Genomic DNA, 23102 nt, shown 5'->3' with positions numbered 1-23102 from the left:
CAACCTCTGGGACATGGTGGCCAAGACAGGGTGGCTTTGGTAGACCAACTGTGCTGCAGGTTCCACGTCACTGTTCCTAACTCTTTGGTCCGGAGCGTGACTCTTCAGCCCCTCCAATAATTCTGTGAACCATCCCATTTCTCTCTCTGTCTTTTTAAAATAACAGCTACGTTGAAATAAACTTTATATACCATAAAGTTCAATCTTTTAAGGTATACAGTTTGGCAATCTTTAATACATTCTTGGAGTTGTGCAACCATCATCCCTATCTAATTATAGAAGATTTTAATAATCCCCCCCCCCAAATACATATCCCCATCTCTCCTTCCCACAGTCCGTGACAACCACTGATCTACTTTCATCTCTATGGGTTTGCCTATTCTGGACATTTCATTTCAATAGAATCATACAATATGTAGCCCTTTACGTCTGGCTTCTTTCAGTTAGCATGACGTTTTCAAGGTCCATGCATGTGGCAATATGGAAACATCACAATTTGTTCATTCATTGATGGACATGTAGGTTAATTTTAGTTTTTGGCTATTATAAATCATGCTACTGTGAAAGTTCACATGCAAGTTTTTGTGAGAATGCACATTTTCAATTCTCCGGTCTATACTTCAGAGTGAAATTGCAGAATTATATGATTACTCTGTATGTAACTTTTGAGGGAACGGTAAGACTGTTTTCCACAGTGGCTGCACCATTTCACTTTCCCATCAGCAATGCACAAGGGTCCCAATTTCTTCACATCCTCATCAACACTTTTTTATGTTAGCCATTCAAGTGAGTGTGAAATTGTGGGTCAGTTTGCATTTCCTTGATAGCTAATGATGCTGAGCCTCTCTTCACATATTTATTGGCCACGTATATCTTCTTTGGAGCAATGTCTGTTTAAATCCTTTGCATTTTTAATTTAAAAAAATTTTTGTTGTAAAGTTTTATTAAATTTTATTGTTGAGTTTCAAGCTTTCTTTATATTTTCTTGATACAAATCCTTTATCCAATATGTGATATGCAAATATTTACTCCCATTTGCAGATTGTCCTTTTACTTTCCTGATAATATCCTTTGAAGCACATTTTTTTCTTTAATGTTGATGAAGTCCAATCTATCAACATTTTCTTTGATTGCTTGTGCTTTAAGGTGTCATATCTAAGAAACTATTGCTTAATCTGAGATCACAAAGATAACTATTCTCTCTTCTAAACATTTTATAATTTTATTTTTTACATTTAGTTCTCTGACCCATTTTTATTTTTATACTTTTAAATAATAGCTAACTCTTTTAAAAATTATATTTATTTACTTGAGAGAGAAAGAGGGAGAGAAATATCTATCTGTTCCTGTATGTGCTCTAACTGGGGATTGAATCAGCAACCTCCGGGCCTTGGGCTGATGCTCACCAACAGAGCTATCCAGCCAGGGCTGACCCATTTATAGTTCATTTTTGTGTACGGTGCCGTTTTCCTCTCTTCTGGAAGGCGTGGGGCTCTGCATCCCAGCCTCCCCCAGGCTCCAGGTTGAGCTGCAGCTCACAATGCAGCTCTCTCAGAATATCTGAGGGCCAATTCCTCTTGTGCCTCGGGCCTCTTGGCATCTCCAGTCTGCTATTCAGGTGCGTTAGTTCCCTATTGCTACTGTAACAGGTCACCACAAACTGAGTGGCTTAAAACCAACACAAACTTACTCCCTTATAGTTCTGGAGGGCACAAGGCCACAGTCAGTCTCACTGGGCTAAAGTTAAAATGTTGCTAGGGCCAGTCACTTCTGGGGACAATTCGCTTTCTTGCCTTTTCCACTTCTAGATGCTGCCTCCACCCTCTGGCTTGTGTGTCCTTCATCCATCTTCACACTCAGCATTACAGCATCTTGTTTGCTGTGTCACACGGCCTCCCTCTTCTGTGATCAAATCTCCCTCTTCTTCCCTCTTAGTAATGACACTTGTGATGACATTTGGGGCCCATGCAGATGGTCCAAGATAATCTTTCTCAAGACCCTTAACTTCATTACATCTGAAAACTTCCTCCTTACTCTCAGGCAGCATGCACTGCTTCTGGGGACGAGGACATGGATGCCTTCTGGACACCACTATTCAGCCCACTGCATCAGGCATGACGCCTATGGGCTGCACTGGCTGACAAGCCTGGGACTCCTCTGGATGTTGGGGTCTCTGCCAGTTGTCTATGTTTGGACTCTACTTTGACTCTGACCAGTTGTCAAATATTCTGAAGCATCCCTCTCTGCTGGGGAGATGAGTAAATATGAATTTGTAGGAGGCTGAAATAGACAGCTAGTGAGCTCAACAAATGTGTAAAACTGATTGGTGCCCAGCTGTAAGAAAACCAAGTGTGAGTCAAGAAAAGGAAAAGCGGGCCCGGGCTGGTTTGCTCGGTGGATAGAGTGTCAGCCTAGCGTATGGACATCCCAGCTTCAATTCCTGGTCAGGGCATACAGGAGAAACAACCATCTGCTTCTCTCCCTCTCCCACTCTCCTTTATCTCCCTCTTCCCCTCCTACAGCTAGTGGTTCGATTGGTTCAGGTGTGGCCACAGGCGCTGAGGATAGCTCATTGGTCTGAGCATCAGTCTCAGGTGCTAAACATAGCCCAGCTGATTTGAGCATTGGCCCCAGACAGGGGTTGCTGGGTGGATCCCGGTCAGGGTGCATGCAGGAGTCTGTCTTACCACCTCCCCTTCTCTCACTTAAAAAAAAAAAAGAGAAGGAAAAGGAAAACCATACACAGAACAGTTCAGAAACAGATCAGTGGTACAAGTCTGAAATAGCAGAGATTCAAGAGCAAAGCCACAGGAAAGTCAAGAACAAAGTGCCTAGACCTGCTGAGCAGATAATAAGCATTTTGATAGAAGGCTTTCTGAAGTTCCACTTTGACCTGGATCCCAAGGAGAGACACAGCTCGGGACCCAACCAAGAAGGGCTGTTTCTATTCAAGAAAGATGTGACGTAGGTGGGACATAAAAGTGAGACTAAGAGACATTAATAAGAGTGTGGTAGTTACGGGGGAGGGGGGAGAGGGAGAGGGAAAGGGGGAGGGGAAAGGGCACAAAGAAAACTAGATAGAAGGTGACAGAGGACAATCTGACTTTGGGTGATGGGTATGCAACATAATTGAACGACAAGATAGCCTGGACATGTTATCTTTGAATATATGTATTCTGATTTATCGATGTCGCCCCATTAAAAATAAAATTATTAAAAAAAAAAGAAAGATGTGGCAGAAGTAAAGATGTGTCTCTGATGGGACCGACAGAGACAACCCAGAAGTGAGCATGCACAACTGGACCATTTATTCCCACGCAGGTCCCTGAACCTGTGCTGTGAGCCCAGGAGTGGCAATGATCTCCAGAGAACAATCGCCTAATCAGCTGCGTCAGAATCACTTGGTAAAATGCCAGACCTGGACCTCTTCTCATAATAATCAGAATTTCTGGGGATGGGGTCCTAGAATGTGTGGTTTAATAAGAAGAGATAATTTTTAAGTGCTGAAGTCCCCAGGCAGAACTGTGACTGGCATATTTGAGGAGGCTCAAAACCACTATCTTTTCATTGGATTTTGCGCAGATTCTTTGAGGCGCCTAAGAGAGCAAGTGCATCAGTTACAACCAGCATCATGGGAGAAGACCCTGGAATCATGGGGAATGGAGGGAGCAGGTAGGTTTCTACTCGCTAACCAACTGTGATTGATCGGTAGCCGCTGAACAGTGAACAGTCAGCAATGTCTGCCGTGACCCCAGGTTGGGAGGGCTGCAAACGTGTGCCTCCTACTTGCCATGTTATCTTAGATTAGACCTGGCTCTCCTTTCTTATTTCATAATGAGCGATAGTGTATGTGCAAAAGACTGCATGGAAACATAGATGCACACTTGAAAGAACAAAAATAAAGCACTCCCTTTAAACGTGTCTTTAGATAGCAGCTTCCCGAATCTTCTTGGGTAACACGTGGCATTGTCTCACAACTTTTAAAATGTCTCATTTAAATAAATCCCTTTCGGCACAACTTAAGTCCAGTCCCTTTCATTCTACTCGGAGAAAAACGGAGCAGCTGTTCCTGCTCGCTTACTCAATATGCCTCCCTATTTTTAAGAATTCAGTTCTCTAGAAAAAAAAAATTAATGAGACTCTTCTATTTTAATGAGTTACTTGTTTGGTGGATTGGCATTTTTCCTCCCCCATGCTCAAAATTCTTGGCTACACAGGCAAATTAGAATAGAACACTGCGAATAGAAAGAATTCAGATGCCACCCAAGTCTCACTTTTCCCAGAGGGTGTGAGAGGGCCAGGGAAATGAAGGACCTGGTTTGCCCACACAGCGGAGCTAGAGGTATTCTGTCCCTTAGTTCAGAGTTGCCCCACAGGAGAAGTCAATCTGACCAGGATACAGCAACAGCTGGTATGTTCTGAACTGAGAGACTAATACCAGGACCAAACATGGGGTGGAATTCATTTCCCATACATACTGATGGCTTTCTAACCTTAAGTTCCTAGGTCTTTGCCCAGAGGGCTTAAGACCCATGCTGGGGGCAGACCAGAAACATGGGGGGGATGTCAGATCCCCAGGAGCAATCCTTAACCCCTCAGAGAAGAGGGCGGGTGGTTTTATACTGATTCTTCACCCCTTCTTTGAAGGGGCAGTTCTGAGGCCCTCGCTCCCTGTGTCTCAGAGCATGCTCAGCAGGCTGGGCTCTCTCTGCTCCACCGGTGATACCAGTGACCCTGTTGTTCCCGCGCCCTGTGTTCCCCTTCCTCTCATGCCCTGCCCCTCACTGTGCCCCTGCCCCTCACTGTGCCCTGCCCCTCACTGTGCTGGCTGGGATCAGCTCCCGGTCAACCATGTGCACCCATCTCCTTATTTCAAAACCTTCTTTTGGGGGAAATGAAACAAAGATCATGTTTTACAAGAAAAGAGCTTTACACCTGACTGGGCAGTGGCGCAGTGAATAGAGCGTCGGACTGGGATGTGGAGGACCCAAGTTCGAGACCCTGAGGTCGCCAGCTTGAACGCAGGCTCATCTAGTTTGAGCAAGGCTCACTAGCTTGAGCCCAAGGTCGCTGGCTTAAGCAAGGAGTCACTCAGTCTGCTGTAGTCCCCTGGTCAAGGCACATATGAGAAAGCAATCAATGAACAACTAAGGTGCCTCAACGAAAGATTGATGCTCCTCATCTCTCTCCCTTCCTGTCTGTCTGTCCCTGTCTGTCCTTCTCTCTGTCTCTGTCACAAAATAAATAAATAAATAAAATTAAAATGCTTTAAAAAAGAATTTTTTAAAAAAAGAGCTTTACAACAAGTTTAGCAGGAGCGGGAATTCAGAACATTGCCTAGAAGTGGATTTTCTTTTTGTTTAGCTTTTATTTATCATTCTTAAAGAAAATGACAAATCTACTTTCCAAGGATGAAAGTTTGCTAGTACTGAGGGTTATCTTCGATGTTGACCGCTACTCCGAAAACAGGAACGTTCCGCACAACAGCAGCACTTTGCTTTTCTAAGTTTACACTTAATGTAGTCATACGCACTTGCCTACACTTGCCGTAAAGCAGGGGTCCCCAAACTTTTTACACAGGGGGCCAAGTTCACTGTCCCTCAGAATTTTGGAGGGCCGGACTATAAGAAAAACTATGAACAAATCCCTATGCACACTACACATATCTTATTTTAAAGTAAAAAAACAAAACGGGAACAAATACAATATTTAAAATAAAGAACAAGTATTGTTCTTCAATATATTTAAATCAACAAACTGACCAGTATTTCAATGGGAACTATGCTCTTCTCACTGACCACCAATGAAAGAGGTGCCCCTTCCGGAAGTGCGGTGGGGGCTGGATAAACGGCCTCAGGGGGCCGCATGCGGCCCACGGGCCGTAGTTTGGGGACCCCTGCTAAAGTGAGGTTACTGCCTGTGATATCTCGTAATTGATAATGTTGAAGAGATAAGCTGTCTACATAACTCCTCATTATGTCTGTTTTAAGACTCTTCGAGAGCAAATTAACTAATACATAATGCTATTTACTGAAAGAGAAAAAAGAAAAACAATAACAAAAAAGAAACATCCTTCACGGTCTTCCATTTTATCAATTAGAACACACAGGGCAGCGTCTTTCTCTATAATCTGGTTTTTCCAAAGACCTGAATTTTCTCTTTGTTGTTCACTGTGTCCAGTACAATTGCTGTTATTATCAGCATCTATTGTTTTAGTTTTTATCCTTATTCCTGAATCTGAAAGGGGCAAATCATCAGGCAAAGAAGCCAAACAATTTTGAATCATCTCAGTGACTTGTTCCAGATGTTTTGAAACCTCTCAGCTGTTTTAAGGCCTTGATGTTTTTGCACCTCCATCACGACCTGCAGGGTCTCTCTTGCCTGGTGGATATTCATTTATGAGATAACACATGTGAACAAAAAACAGCTTAAGGTCTTCTAGCTTCTCTTCTCATCCTATCCTCCAGAGCTCTTTACCAAGGCATCTAAGAGGTCTAAGCAATTAATAATAGACATACTGAGTTTTCTCAGTTCTTTCTTAAAATCAGACTGCATAGGATGAAGCCATCTGAAGCCCTTCCATTCTGAAGGGCATATGACAAGATCACCTTATTGGAACTGGTTGCTAAACATCATATAACTGTCTTTTATTGAAGGTGGAGGCTTGAGAGCTAGGCTTTCCCAAATATTTTCATCCATATACTCCTTGACATGCTGCACTGAAGGTGATGGAAGGGTACCCACTTGCTGTGGCTCACCCACTGTGGAAGATCAAGAATCTCCCATGTGCAGGCTCTGGGTTCCAGCAGAGGTCACATTCTCTTTCCTCTCAGTTTCTTCAGAGTGGTCATTCCAACTTATCCTGGCCCTTCAGGGAAGCCTTCTGGGGCAGAGAGCATCCACTCACCCCGCTCTCGTAGAAGCCCCCATCATGACTGCCACGTAATACTCTCTCAGGCAGTAGGCTGGTACCACCCTGGAGACTGTGGGAAATTCTCAGACACCATTCAGTTCTGGGTTCACTTGGGTAGCTGCCCTCCAAACTGCAGACACGTGGGTTTTCAATGATCAGTAAGCTCCAGAACCAGCTTTATAAGTTACAAACCCTGTGCAAAGTAAAAACGCAAGTATCAAGAATTTCAAGATGGTGCCAGGAGAGCATGAAGCCAAGGGCGGAGCTCTTCCGGGATTGGGCCTATGTGACCACACAGCTTGCACAGCCCTGACACTGGCCCACAGAAAGCCTTCCTGTACGAGAATTACCATGACAAGGACGGCGCCATTTGTTGAACCCTTTCTGTAGATCCAAGCCACGGGCTGATAAGCCATCAGATTGCATTAGGCCGGGTATTTCCCATGACAATCCCATGGGATTGACACCATTCATTGGAAAATCCTTGTACAGGAGAAGGAAGATATAACGAGATGCTCAGTGGGACTTTTCCAGTGGTCTCAGAATCATGACTAAGATTAAAAGCTACGAATAAAGAGACACCAAGAACACCACTATGGTAGGCAGAGTAATGGTCTCCAAAGGTGTCCACATCCTCATTCCCAGAACCTGTGAATGTTTACCTAACGGAAGAAGGACTATGAAGATATAATTAAGGATAAAGACCTTGGGATGAGAGGTTTTCATGGACTAGGATGCATTTGAATACCCTTCCTGGTTTGCAGTAATATCACAATATGAAGCAAAGAGAATGACAGCGATTCCCTGTCCTTGTTCCTCACAACAAGAGTGTGGGTATGCGCCCAGGCTTGGCCAGTCATGTTCTAGGAGCGAGGATTCTGACCCTCAAAGAGTAAAGCAGAGATCCAGGGAGAGATGACCACCAGTTGAGGCAGCAGGGTGCCCAGCAGCCGCGGTGCATGTCCAGGCATGTGGGGCCCATGCAGCGTCCTACAAGGACAGGACCTCTCAGCAGATTTTGGCAACATTCCCAGCTACTGGGGCTCATTTTGTTCCAAGCCATTTCCCGAGCCTTTTCTTTAATGTTTCCTTTATTTCTATGGGCAACCCATCATCCTTCCAACGCATTGTTTTTCCTACTTACCGTTTGCCTGAGTTGATTTGTGTGTGTTGTCGCCAAGAAACTCAGACTGTCACATTTGTCGATTATGTTCTTCACAATAATTTGTTTTTAAAGTTAAGCATCAGGTGATTGATGAGGACCCTCATTTCTGTTTAAACACTGTTTTATAGGGAAATAAGATGAGACCCAGCACTCCTTGTAAAGGGTAACTCGGCATAAACACAGCCTCTTTGTGAACTGGAAGTTCTTGGCTTCAGTGCCTTTATAAATACAGATTCCATTCTGTTACTGTTGCCTTAATGTCTTTTACTACACAGATCACATTTTGAGATTTATCCTTTTAAAAAAAAATCAAACCTCATGTCTTAGGCATGTGACACCTCTGTGTCTCCATTCTTTACCCAGAACCATGGCCTGTGTTTCCTACTTCCATAGGCTTAGCTTTCTGACTCTGCTGCCTGGCCCCCAGGACTCTGAACTTACATCTTCTGTTCTTTCTAGTCATTGATGATGTCTCTGAATTTGAGCTCTTTCTACTGAGCATGCTCCATTGCCAAGCCAGGCCCTGGGCCTGACCCGCCAAACAGCACTGACCTGCTGTTGCCCACACCAAGCACAGCACTGTTGACCAACATGCCCTCTGTGGCCAGGTGCTTACGAGTTTATTATCAACCAAACACAGAGCATTTGTGAATGCTCTGTCAGAAAGGAAGAGCACTCACAAAGCACCGGTGTTTGGTTGATAATAAACCAAAAACAGGCAAGCATAGGATGGTCAGGAACTTTCTAAACCATGGGTAATAGAAGAGACTCCCCCTACCAGCAATGATAATATATGAGCAAGCAAATGTGTAATGTATCAATAGTGGTATTGCAGCAATAAACAGGGCAATGGAATAGAGCTTGCAAAGGCAGGATGAGAAGCAGAAGGAAAAGACACATTATTCAGTAGGTGGCATACATGGACCACTGGCTAGTCATTTGGGAAAAAGCTTCAGTGAGCTCCAACATGGGCAAGTGATGTGTTCAATGGAAAAGTGCCGACAAAGACAGCCAAAGATACAAAATTTCTTTAACAGCAGGTGATACTAAAATGTGTCTGAAAACAACAGGGCTGCACCACGCAAAATTCAGGGGAGCATCGCCTCTGGTGTCTGTGGTCACCTTCCAGGTCCCACGTGCTCTGCACAAGAACACACGTGCCTGGGATGCCATTCTCCTGATGAGCAAAGCACACCCTCTGGGTCAAGGGGACGTGTGTGCCCCTGGGTCTCTCCTGACTGTTCTGGAACTTCTGGCTCTGTGCTTGGTGTTCACCAAGTCCAGGTAACTTGTTCAGCATGGCTCCTGGACTTTGCTGAATGTTCACTGCAGGGCAAGGAAAGTTAAAGTTCAGTTTTCTTTTCAACAGATTAAGTACGTAAGTAAATTCTGGCATGCCCATACCATCCTGCCCATCCACTGAAATCCTACTTATCAAGAAGAAGGAAGAGTCTGGCTGGATGGTTCAGTTGGGTAAAGTATCATCCTGATACACCAAGGTTGTGAGTTTGATCCTTGGTCAGGGCACATGCAGGAATCAACCAATGAATGCATAAATGAGTGGAACAACAAATCAGTGTTTCTCTCTCCTTCCTTCTCTTTCTCTAAAAATCAATAAATTAAATACAAAATTTTGTAAAAGATGAAAAAAAAAAAGAAAAAGGGGCCCTGGCCAGTTGGCTCAGCGGTAGAGCTTCGGCCTAGTGTGCGGAGGACCCGGGTTCGATTCCCGGCCAGGGCACACAGGAGAAGCGCCCATTTGCTTCTCCACCCCTCTGCCACACTTTCCTCTCTGTCTCTCTCTTCCCCTCCCGCAGCCAAGGCTCCACTGGAGCAAAGATGGCCCGGGCGCTGGGGATGGCTCTGTGGCCTCTGCCTCAGGCGCTAGAGTGGCTCTGGTCGCAACATGGCGACGCCCAGGATGGGCAGAGCATCGCCCCCTGGTGGGCAGAGCTTCGCCCCTGGTGGGCGTGCCGGGTGGATCCCGGTCGGGTGCATGCGGGAGTCTGTCTGACTGTCTCTCCCTGTTTCCAGCTTCAGAAAAAAAAAAATGAAAAAAAAAAAGAAAAAGGAAGGAACCACTGATATGTGTGCGCAACAACACGAATGAATTTCAAAGAAGCCAGACAGCAGAGCACATACTGTATGATTCCACTGCTAAAAATTCTAGGACATGTAGGCCAATCCATAGTGACAGAGAGCAGACCAGTCCTTGCCCGGAGCAGGCAGTGATTGGAGCGACACACTGCTAACAGGAAAGAGGATATTTCTGGGTAACAGAAATATTCTGTAAATTAATTGTGCTAGTGGTTTTACAGGTCATCACAGGTGTGTGTATATATGTATATTATTATATATATGTGTATACCTATACATATTACTACTAAAAGTATAAATGGAATACAGAATAGTCAAAGGGATATAAAGTACAGCATAGGGAATATAGGCAGTAATACTGCAGTAACTATGTATGAGACCAGATGAGTACTTGGAATACTGAGGAGAACACTTTGTAAAGTATATGGCTGTCTAACCACTATGCTGTACACCTGAAACTAATACAAAATAATATTGAATGTAAACTATAATTGAAAAAACCCTCAACAGAGTATGCATTTTAAATAGGTGAGTTTATTGTTGTAAATTATATCTCAACAAAATTGATATTAAAAGTATATGAATGCATTCCTTTTGATGCAGCAATTCTGCTTCAGATATTTATTGGACAGAAACATTCATACAACTGTGCAAAGAAATGGGAAGGCAGGAATCATCAGAGCCTGTATTTTAATAGCCTCTTCTTTTGCACTAAATTTAGCTAAGATCATTGCCTTAGACAGCTCCAAGTTCTCTATTTTATTCTTTTTATCTGGATTTATTTCCAGGATCTCGTATACTGCCATGAAGTCCCAGAGAATTGATCACCTTGGTGTTCTCAGAATTAATTCATGGGCCTCCAAGGGCACTGGTAACAGTCTCCTTTGCCCAGGTTACCCAGGAACAGGCTGAGATTTTGTACCAGATGGATGCTGCCTGGATCACAAAACAAAATGCCTGTGCCACCCAGCAAACACGGAGTCTAGACAAATAGAACAAACCGATCCTTTCACCATATAAACAGCCTGGGGGGAAACGGGGAGGGGATGGAGCAGAATTCATCTAGTTTCTGGACCATAAGCTTTTTATATTTGAAATGTTTCTATCAGCTCAGAAGCATGTAATTTTTAAAAGTTCATTTATTTTAAAGAGGAGAGAGAGAGAGAGAGAGAGAGAGAGAGAGAGAAGGGAGAGAGAAGGAAGGGAGAAGCAGGAAGCATCAACTCCCATATGTGCCTTGACCGGGTAAGCCCAGGGTTTTGAACCAATGACCTCAGCATTCCAGGTTAATGCTCTATCCACTGCGCCACCACAGGCCAGACAGAAGCATGTAATTTTTAAAAACAGTATGTATGAATCATCTCAACCTGGGGACGTGTTGAACATTCTGTATGAGATGGATGGCTATAGATAAAAGTTCAATACCCCTTTCCCCTCAATCTAAAATTTTGTATATATTAAAAAATGGTTTTTTTTATTTATTGGGTTTTTTTTTTGGGGGGGGGAGGAGAGAGAGCAGAGGAGAGAGAAAGAAAGGCATTGGTTTGCTGTTTCACTCATTTATGCATTCATTGGTTGATTCTTGTCTGGGCCCTGACCAGGATGGAACCTAACACTTGGCTCTCAGAGATGCTCTGGCTAACTGAGCTACCCTGCCAGGGCTAAAGTTTCATAGATCATCTGAAAGACTGGAAGAATAAAGCATTGCTAGTTTTTACCTGGTCTTAGTAATGAAATCAAGGGGGAACAAAATACTCAAAGTATGCAACAAGCTCTGTAAAGATTTACTTAGTCGGGAGAATAGTTTCCAAAAGGGAGTTCTTGTAGCCAGTTCATTAAGAAAATTAGCCTGGTTATAAATATTACCTATTGACTCCTTCCTTATGTAACTCTCTGTTATTTACACAATGAGCACATTTGAATTCAGAAGCTGAACAGGAAACAACATATGGTTGACGAAAAGCATGTACCCTGAGCAAAAGCTTTTTCAGAGAGGTGTTCCCAACAAACACAGAGCCCACTAGCAGTTCCAAAAGCATTAAAATGACAGGTGTGATCAGTGACCAGGGGCTTCGAGCCTGAGCCTGTGGGCAGGTGCTGCCGCTGCCCCGGTTCTGTGGGGGTGGCGTGGGGTGGGGGTGCAGGCTCCTTCCCCGCTTTCTCTGCAGTCTCCTCTTTCCCTCAGGCTCAGTCTACTCAGGCCCATACCAGAAGATGCTTCCTGCTCCCCCCCCCATTTCTCTCTCCCCTCTCTCTAAAATTAATAAATAAAATCTTTTAAGCCTGACCTGTGGTGGCGCAGTGGATAAAGCGTCAACCTGGAAACGCTGAGGTTGCCGGTTCAAAACCCTGGGCTTGCCTGGTCAAGGCACATATGGGAGTTGATGCTTCCTGCTCCTCCCCCCTCCCCTCTCTATAATGAATAAATAAAATCTTAAAAAAAAAAAAAAATCAGCCCTGGCCGGTTGGCTCAGTGGTAGAGCGTCGGCCTGGCGTGCAGAAGTCCCGGGTTCGATTCCCGGCCAGGGCACACAGGAGAAGTGCCAATCTGCTTCTCCATCCCTCCCCCTCTCCTTCCTCTCTGTCTCTCTCTTCCCCTCCCGCAGCGAGGCTCCACTGGAGCAAAGATGGCCCGGGCGCTGGGGCTGGCTCCTTGGCCTCTGCCCCAGGCGCTAGAGTGGCTCTGGTTGCAACAGAGCGACCCCCCGGAGGGGCAGAGCGTCGCCCCCTGGTGGGCGTGCCGGGTGGATCCCGGTCGGGCGCATGCGGGAGTCTGTCTGACTGTCTCTCCCCGTTTCCAGCTTCAGAAAAATACAAAAAAAAAAAAAAAATTTAAAAACCAGCCCAAACATCTAGAGAGTCTCTACAGGGGGACAATAAAAGTGCTTGCCCTGACCAGGCGGTGGCGCAGTGGATAGAGTGTTGGACTGGGACACGGAGGACCCAGGTTCGAAACCCTGAGGTCACCAGCTTGAGTGCGGGTTCATCTGGCTTGAGTGTGGGCTTAAATTCTAACCACCCATTGACGAATTGTCACCCTCCTGACAGGGCCCAGCAGCGCCCGGAGATCTCTGTTGCATTTTCTTTTTTTTAAAAAAAGCTTTTTATTTATTGGTTATAGAGAGAGAGGAAGGGGGAGGGAGAAAGTGAGTGAGAGAGAGAAACATCGATTTGTTGTTCCACTCACTGGTTAATTTCTGTGAGTCCACTAACCTGAGATCGAACCCCCAACCCTGGCATATTGGAAGGATGCTCTAACCAAATGAGCTACCCGTCCAGGGGTCTGTTGCATTTTCACATGCCCCCTTCCTTTTCAGAGCACCTTCCCATCCTCACTCTACACCTGTGATTAACATCTCAGTTCAATTAACAGTAGTTATGTAGTTAGCAGCTAACCACTAGGAAGGAAGGCAGAGACATGCTGGGAGAATTTTTAAGGATTAAGAAGAGGCTGAGGGCTGCAAAAATCAGAACTATTCTTCCTGGAATGTCCCAGCCAGGGAGCCTAGGTACCTCCCAGAGACCTCCCATGAGTCCCTTAGATGCCAAAAGGAAGCTCTCCAAGAGAGGAAGCCTGTCTACTTTTCTACCCAAATAAAGAGCAGCTCATACAAAACCAGACACACCCCACTGTTCCAGTTATGCATTGCTGCACAATAAACTAACCCAAATGTGCTGGCTTAAAACAGCAACCATTTTATTATATTTCCCAACCAGGCGGCTCGGGAATTGGGGCAGGGCATTCGTGGCTGAGCAATTCTTCCATTACAGGTTTTACCCACAGAGATCATTTAGGATTTGCTGCATCGACTGGTGGGGAAGGGTATTCCAAGATGGCTTCTCATGCATGTCTGTTGCCTTGGCAACAATGGCTAGAAGCCTGGGCTCAGCTGGGACTGTTGATAAAGCACCTACACAGACCTCTGGGGCACAGCTGTTTCCGGGTACTTGAATTTCTTAACTTAGCTGTATAGCACCCCCCCCCAAGTATTCCTAGTGGCCAGGTGGAAAGTAAGGCATCTCATGATTTAGCGTCAGGGTTCCAGCGAGTCACTTCCACGGCTGTCTGTTGATAAAGGAAGTCACTAAGGTCACCCCAGATTCAAGGGCTGATGAATTAAATTCCAGGTCTTATTGGGAAGAGCTGCAAAAAAAAAAATTGCAGCCTTCTTTTGTGTGTGTGTGTGTGTGTGACAGAGACAGAGAGAGAGAGAGAGAGAGATACAGAAAGAGGGACAGACAGGCAGAAAGGGAGAGAGATGAGAAGCATCAACTCTTTGTTGCAGCTCCTTAGTCTTCTTTTTTTTTCTTTTTTTCCTTTCATTTTTCTGAAGCTGGAAACAGGGAGAGACAGTCAGACAGACTCCCACATGCGCCCGACCGGGATCCACCCGGCACGTCCACCATGGGGCGACGCTCTGCCCACCAGGGGGCGATGCTCTGCCCATCCTGGGCGTCGCCATGTTGCGACCAGAGCCACTCCAGTGCCTGAGGCAGAGGCCACAGAGCCATCCCCAGCGCCCGGGCCATCTTTGCTCCAATGGAGCCTTGGCTGCGGGAGGGGAAGAGAGAGACAGCGAGGAAAGCGCAGCGGAGGGGTGGAGAAGCAAATGGGCGCTTCTCCTGTGTGCCCTGGCCGGGAATCGAACCCGGGTCCTCTGCACGCTAGGCCGACGCTCCACCGCTGAGCCAACCGGCCAGGGCCTCCTTAGTCTTCTTAGGTGTTCATTGATTGCTTTCTCATATGAGCCTTGATTGGGGGTAGGGATGGGGGGGTGAGGGAGTGGGGCTATAGCAGAGCAAGTGACCCCTTGCTCAAGTAAGTGAGCTTGGGCTCAAGCCAGCAACCTTGCGCTTCAAGCCACTGACCATAGAGTCATGTCTATGATCCCATGCTCAAGCCAGCGGCAACCCCAGACTCAAGCTGGTGAGCCCATACTCAAGCTGGATGAACCCGCACTCAAGCTGGTGACCTTGGAGTTTCGAACCTGGGTCCTCTGTGTCCCAGTCCAACACTCTATCCACTGCGCCACCACCTTATCAGGCAAAAAATTGCAGCCTTCTTTAACCTACCATACTGATCCCACCCCTAAAATAATATCACCTATAGCAAGTCCAGTAGGTTTTTAACTACCTTATAGGATTGACTGCCTCAGAGCTCACGTACCTGGTTAAGGACACAGGGCTTTCACCTCCATAACCACAGCACATAACCCAAATGTTGGTGACTTAACTCTAATGGCCAAATCCTGTGCTCCATTTTCTCTTTGCTACTCTTCCTCCTCTCATCATTCTTCTCCTTTTTGTACTACTAATAAATAAATGTGTTTGTCTTAGTCTGTTTGAGCTGCGATAACAATTATACTATAGACTGAGTGGTTTAAACAATAAACGTTTATGTGTCACAGTTCTGGAGGTTGGGAAGTCCAAGATCAAGGAACTGGCAGGTCCAGCTTCTGGTGAGGATCTGCTCCCCACTTGTAAAACAGCTGCCTTCCCTCTGTACCTTCACTTTGCAAAGAGAAAGACGTCATCTCTCTGCTGTCTCATCTGCTAAGGGCACGCACCCTATTCGTGAGGACCCCAACCGCACCGCCGAATTACCTGCCATGGCTCTACCTCCAAATATCATCACGTTGGGGGTTAGGCTTCAACATATGAATTTGGTGGGCACACATGTATTCCATCCATCACAACATTCTTCTTTTCTTTTCTCTTCCTCTTTCTCTCTCTTACTGATTTTAGAGAGGAAGTGAGAGAAAGACAAACAGAAACATCAGTCTGTTTCTATATGTGCCCTGACCAGGGATCAAACCTGTAATCTTCATGTATTGGGACAACCCTCTAACCCAGGGGCAGTCAACCTTCTTATACCTGCCGCCCACCTTTGTATCTCTGTTAGTAGTAAAATTTTCTAACTGCCCACCAGTTCCACAGTAATGGTGATTTATAAAGTAGAGAAGTAACTTTACTTTATAAAATTTATAAAGCAGAGTTACAGCAAGTTAAAGCATATAATAATAATTACTTACCAAGTACTATATGTCAGATTTTCGCTAAGTTTGGCAGAATAAATCTTTATAAAACAACTTACTATAGTTAAATCTATCTTTTTATTTATACTTTGGTTGCTCTGCTACCGCCACCATGAAAGCTGGAACGCCCACTAGTGGGCGGTAGGGACCAGGTTGACTACCACTGCTCTAACCAACTGAGCTCTCCAGCCAGGGCAGAAGCATTCTTTTTAATCACAAAGTGACACATATTCACTGTAGAAAACATATCATAATGCCACAATCTGGAGATAACCACACGTGACATGTCCTTCCATTCTTTCCACTGTGCATAGGTATTTATATTTGCAGTTTACATTATTAGGATCCCATTATATGTAGTTCATACTTTGGTTTTTTTTTAATAAGCAAGTCATGACCATTTTCTTAAGTGATCAAAACTCCTTGCATTCTTTTATAACTCTCATATATGATTCTACTACATGGATGGTATAATTTATTTCATAATTTCCTAATTGTAGATCATTTGGATTGTTTTCAAATTTTGATTTTGGTAAGTAACACGCTCAATATGCTCACCAAACATGTGTCCACATTTTTTACTTATTTAAGGGAGATTCTGAACAATGGAGTCCCTGGGTGGGACCCCCTCACCTTGAATTCTTGCTTCTCTGGACTTCTGCGTCGTGTTTCCCTCAGGGGTCCCATTACTGCTTGGGTAATTGGTTCTAACACAAGCCTTCCTCTTTGCCTCTGCGTAGGCTGGGTTGTTAAGGCTGTGAAGAGTTTAAGTTCCTGGAAAAAGAAATTAAAAGATTATTTTCAACTGGCAAAAAAATATTCCTAATAAACCCAAAGAAGTAAACACAAGCATTAGTAGAGGCTATTAAAGTTCAAGAAAATGTTTGGTTCTAAGAACCATCTCCAAATTTCAGCACTGTGTACAAAGAGAAAATATAACTAAGATAGTACACTGTTCATAAAAGCGGACAAAAATATAAAATTACAAGATTTGTAATGCAATTGGAGCAAAATATCATGTTCCTTAAAGGAGAGAGGAAATTTAGTAAAGACAATAATTCTCTTTGATTGTAAGTCAGAGTTTTAACACAATTCTAGTTAAAATTCCAACTGTATGCTCTATAGAACTAATATAATAAACCTAAAATTCATTTGGAAAAATAAAGAGAATATTGATTAAAAAAAAGAATGGTGAAAGACAATTTACTTTATCTGAAAATTTATTGTATTAACAATACTAAAATAGTAAAAATGGGAATTTACTCTAAAACATAAGCATTGACTAACAGAACAAAACAGAAATGGAATGGGTTCTTATGTATGTATACATTTTAATATGTAAGAAATCAAACAAAACAGCCTGACCAGGCAGTGGCACAGTGGATAGAGCATCGAACTGGGATGTGGAGGACCTAGGTTCGAGACCCCAAGGTCGCCAGCTTGAGCGCAGGCTCATCTGGTTTGAGCAAAGTTCACCAGCGTGGACCCAAGGTCACTGGCTCAAGCAAGGGGTTACTCGGTCTGCTGTAACCCATGGTCAAGACTCATATGAGAAAGCAATCAATGAACAATTAAGTTGTAGCAACAAAAAACTGATGATTGATGCTTCTCATCTCTCTTCATTCCTGTCTGTCTGTCCCGATCTATCCCTCTCTCTGACTCTCTCTCTGTCTTTGTAAAAAAAAATAGAAAAAGAAAACAAATAAACAGATAATAATAAATCATTCTTCTTAAAATAGTATCTCTGTGGCTAAATATCAATGCACAGAAAAGTTAATGTGAATTCACATCCCTCACCAGGAATATTACAGAATAAAAAAAATGTAATTATAGAGACTAACAAAAATAAGATATAGAAAGAGATTATGAATAAAGGGACTAAGAAAAATATTTCAAGCAATTAAAGTACCTGCCCCCCGCCAAAGGACATTGAAAACAAACTTTTAGAAAAGCAGGGGAGAAGTCTATTCTATCTGTCACTTTTAAATGAGAGAATTTCTTACTTTATGATCAGAAGAGTTCTGGAAATTTTCACCCCCTGGGTCTTGGGGAGCCATCGCTGCTTACTTTCAGGGGGATGTGAATACAGAAGATATGAAGTCTGCCTGCAGACCTTCCCACTGGTGACAGGGAACTTGTCCAGCTTCGGTGCCAGCATCTGAAACAGCCTTGGTGACCAGCTTAGTGTTCAAGGCTTCCAATTCCATGAGAAAGTGGCTACTATCTCGGGAACGGGCAGAAGGCCAGCAAAGACGTGGGCGGGGCAGCATCTCTAAGGGGCTTGGGGAGGTAGAGGACCACCGAGGGTTCTGTTGGTGGACAGGAGGGAGGGAGGACCTTGGAGGAAAATTATGCAGCTGAAATTCAGGTTCAGCCTGTTTCTGCACACCATGCTTCTTATGAGATCCCAGGGGTGACCCCGAATCTTGGGGAGTTCAGGCATAAGACCTGTGATGGAAAGAAACATGAATTCGTATTCACCAGGGCTGTTAGGGAAGCTACATGTGGTGTGCCGGAGGTCACCCTAGAGAGTCTGAGGCTGGGGTGCCAGCTCGGCTGAGAGCCAGGCTGGACCATATGGAAGTGGACTCCAGCAATAATGATACTGCACCTAGCAGAGGGCAAAATATTGACCTGTTTCCTTTATTGTTTGCAAAGGGAGATAAAAGTGGAGAATATTCACCCTGTGCCATTTCCTGTCTCAACAGACATCTGGTCAAAAATGTAACGGCTTCACCTGTAAGAACAGCATGTATTTCAGGAAACCTGTATTTCTTTATGTATCAGATACACTCTTAACCCTGTGTGTTATAAGACAGGATGCTATATTAAATGCCTGTGGGAGAGCTGACCATATAAGGGAACCCTATGGTGAAACCATTTGTAAAGCAAATAATCACTTTCTGAATAAATCTGTCTCTAAATCTGGATTTTCATATTTTATATCAGATTTGCTTGAACAAAGTGCGCTCTACAAATATAGAGAGCACTGAATGAGTAGTCCAAATTAGAATTCATCTGTATCCATGCAACCTTTAGAATATCACTTCTATAATAAGTCACCAAATGCATGTGTTATATCATCCAATTCTATCCACAGCTTATCTCATTTTCTTTTTTTGCCTTTTAGCCATACCTTAGAAAATGTATCTACCTTGTTGAACAGAGAGAGGTATGTTCTGTTTCTTTGTAAAATCTTAGGGCCTAATAATCCACAAAAGAAGGATACAAATGGCAATTAATATGTAAAAAGAAGCTCAGCCTCACTAGTAACCAGAGAAATGCAAATTAGTGTCCCCTGGACACCTGTCTCTTCGGGTTTAAGTTCTGGACTAGGTGGCTGGCAAGTTTGAAAAGAGAGACTCAGGGCACCCCCACACCCCCTCTTTAAAGCAGAGCCATGCTTACATACCTTAGTGGCAGATTGGACAAAGGCTCTTTCAACACAAACGCCAAATAATTTCAATTTGTGAAAAGGAAATGTTATTTGGAAAAATAAAAATCTTAGTGCTCTGGCCTGACCAGGTGATGGCGCAGTGGATAGAGTGTCGGACTGGGATGTGGAGGACCCAGGTTTGAGACCCTGAGGTCGCCAGCTTGAGCACAGGTACATCTGGTTTGAGCAAAGCTCACCAGCTTAGACCCAAGGTCACTGGCTCGAGCAAGGGGTTACTCAGTCTACTGAAGGCCCACAGTCAAGGCACATATGAGAAAGCAATCAATAAACAACTAAGGTGTCGCAACAAAAAACTGATGATTGATGCTTCTCATCTCTCTCCATTCCTGTCTGTCTGTCCCTATCTATCCCTCTCTCTGACTTTCTCTCTGTCTCTGTAAAAAAAAAAATCTTAGTGCCCTGCAATGTTTTTACACTATGGTAAGGCTCAGAGTGCTGAAGAAAGCACTTTAAGATCACAAATCCGGCCACAATATTAGTAATGCATTTCCTTTAGCACATAAGGGAGATAATGCACTCCCTGGCCCTGGGGTCCAGGTGGTCAGCTCTGCCAGCAGTGATTTGGAAGCACTTCTGAGCCGAGAGCCACGTGGGCCACTGCCAGGTGGGAGGAGGCCGCCTTTCCGCTGCAGCTGCTACAGCAGCTGGGTGGAGGCTTCTCCTTTTGTCTGGTTAAAACGCATTTCCCATTGTGGCTGACAGCAGTGTACTCTGCAGCCTTGACCCACCCGATCCACACGGGATGCTCTCAGAGGCCCAGGGAGTCCTTCTTGGTGCAACAATGCACCAAGACCTGATTGGGCTGAATATCTAAAGTGATTCATGGTGTCATCTGGTTCCCCAGGTACATGATATCAGGGCCGTAGGGTTGGGTGGGGCACAAGAGTCAGATATTAAAATCTAAAGTGGATTCCTGTGCATTTTCAGTGTTTTCTGTTTCCACTTCAATGAGCTGGAAAAGCCACTCCATTGACAGAGTGGCGACCTCTTCCTGCAAGAAGAGGAAGAGAGATCCCAGCCATCTTTAAGAGGTTGAGCTTTTCTCTGATTGTAGTTTCTATGGAAAGTCGCTGGTATGGAGAAACAGAGAGTAGGAAGAGGTTGGGATTAATGTTACTTTTTTGTTTTGTTTTGTAGTTTTTGGTATTTTTCTGAAGCTGGAAACGGGGAGACAGTCAGACAGACTCCTGCATGTGCCCAACTGGGATCCACCCGGCATGCCCACCAGGGGGCGATGCTCTGCCCATCCAGGGTGTTGCTCTGCTGCAATCAGAGCCATTCTAGTGCCTGAGGCAGAGGCCACAGAGCCATCCCCAGCGCCCGGGCCAACTTTGCTCCAATGGGGCCTTGGCTGCGGGAGGGGAAGAGAGAGATAGAGAGGAAGGAGAGGGGGAGGGGTGGAGAAGCAGATGGGTGCTTCTCCTGTGTGCCCTGTCCGGGAATCAAACCCGGGACTCCCGCATGCCAGGCCGGCGCTCTACCACTTAGCCAACTGGCCAGGGCCGGGATTAACGTTACTTTTATAAGGTTGATTTCATGGCCTTGTGTTCTCCTTTTACGGTCTGGGTATGCGATAAGGTACGGGTCAGTAGCTATTGATCAATCTTTGCAGGGGTTTTCTTTGTTCCGGAGGCTCCTCATGGTCTGCTCCCATCTCCGCTCAGCTGAGCTCTGTGTCGGACAGCACGTAGGAGGCCTCTGACTTAAGTTTGTTTGACTTTAGTTTATATAGATCTCATAACCTGCTCCTGTATTAGGTCTTGCTGATCAGTTGGACGTAGGATGTGAGGGGGTAAAAGAGAGCAAAAGACGATGCCTAGGTTTGTAGCTTACCCAAGTGGGGAGATGTTTGGAGCATTAGACTGGGGAAGCCAGGAGTAGTTTGGGCGTGAGTCCACGCGCATTGACAATAAAGGGGCACAGGAGAGTTAAGAGTTGTCCTGGACATAGTAAGTTTGAGATTCCTGTCTTCCTCATGGTTTGTCAGAAACAAATTCTGGGACAAAAGTTTTGAGTGCGATGATGTATCTGGGAAATGATCCAAGGAAACCCCAGTAGGGAGATGGGGAAGGAAGGCAGAGAAGAGAAGGCAGCCATAGGGTGTACTGTATCAAGCAAGTTACCAATGGATCACAACAGGAGCTGCATGTCCCTGGAGAACCCCGGAAAACACACAGAGCGTGCACTGCAGAGCGGTTCTACTCAGGAGGTAGGATGCTGGAATATCAAGCACCCTATTAGTGCTCCTGGACTATTAACTCCTCGGCACTTGTGACCTGCCGTAAGCTTGGGCAGAGCAGGCTCTGACCACTAGAGAGAGCCTGGGGCAGAGCAGGCTCTGACCACTAGAGAGAGCCCGGGGCAGAGCAGGCTCTGACCACTAGAGAGAGCCTGGGGCAGAGCAGGCTCTGACCACTAGAGAGAGCCTGGGGCAGAGCAGGCTCTGACCACTAGAGAGAGCCTGGGGCAGAGCAGGCTCTGACCACTAGAGGAGTCTGGGGCAGAGCAGGCTCTGACCACTAGAGAGAGCCCGGGGCAGAGCAGGCTCTGACCACTAGAGGAGTCTGGGGCAGAGCAGGCTCTGACCACCAGAGAGAGCCCGGGGCAGAGCAGGCTCTGACCACCAGAGAGAGCCCGGGGCAGAGCAGGCTCTGACCACCAGAGAGAGCCCGGGGCAGAGGCAGCTGCTGACAACTGGAAGTCAGGTTGGTGGCACTGAAACGGAAAGGGCTTTGGGCTACGTGGGGAGAAAGAGAGTCAGAGTCCAGGTCTAGTTACGACACGGGAGAACCCAAGAAGGAGCGCCAGTATCCAGGGGAGCCAAGTGCAAGGGCTGGTTTCGTTCAGGCTAGAGTCACAAAGAAAAGACAAGCAACCAGATGAGGCTGTGGTCGAGTCAGCCTGGTGCTACGGACAGAATTTACTGCACTGCCCTGTCTTTGGAAGGGCCCATGTCAGTGTTCATAGCGGCCACCTGCAGTTCCAGAATCTCAGTGGGTTGGTTAAAATTTGAGTGGATCATCAAAGGATATCTTTCTCAAAATTGTCTCTGGGCCTGAGATCTGAGATTCTATAAGTGTCCCTCTTTTCCAAATGCAGAAATGGAAGCATAAGAAAAGGGTTTTCCTTAGACTTTAATTTGTTGGAGCCTCCCCCCAGCTAGAGAACACTGAACACAGAAAAGCTCAGCTCAGGCCTGACCAGGCAGTGGCGCAGTGGATAGAGCACGGGACTGGGATGTGGAGGACCCACGTTCGAAACCCCGAGGTTGCCAACTTGAGCACCGGCTCATCTAATCTGAGCAAGGCTCACCAGCTTGAGCCCAAGGTCACTGGCAAGGGGTCACTCCGTCTGCTGTAGCCCCCCAGTCAAGGCACATATGAAAAAGCAATCAATGAACAACTAAGGTCCCGCAATAAAGAATTGATGCTTCTC

The 23102-nt window shown here is 45.4% G+C and overlaps 1 pseudogene; it reads right to left on the bottom strand.

Moving 5' to 3' along the window:
* Positions 1-1444: 1444 nt before the first annotated feature.
* LOC136315032 (mediator of RNA polymerase II transcription subunit 7-like) overlaps positions 1445-23102 on the bottom strand; it is a 78305-nt pseudogene continuing 56647 nt past the window's right edge.

The sequence above is a fragment of the Saccopteryx bilineata genome, chromosome 11, assembly GCF_036850765.1.
Source record: "Saccopteryx bilineata isolate mSacBil1 chromosome 11, mSacBil1_pri_phased_curated, whole genome shotgun sequence".
Lineage (NCBI taxonomy): Eukaryota > Metazoa > Chordata > Mammalia > Chiroptera > Emballonuridae > Saccopteryx > Saccopteryx bilineata.
Note: the sequence above shows the minus strand (reverse complement) of the source record. Positions and strands in the feature narration are given on the sequence as shown.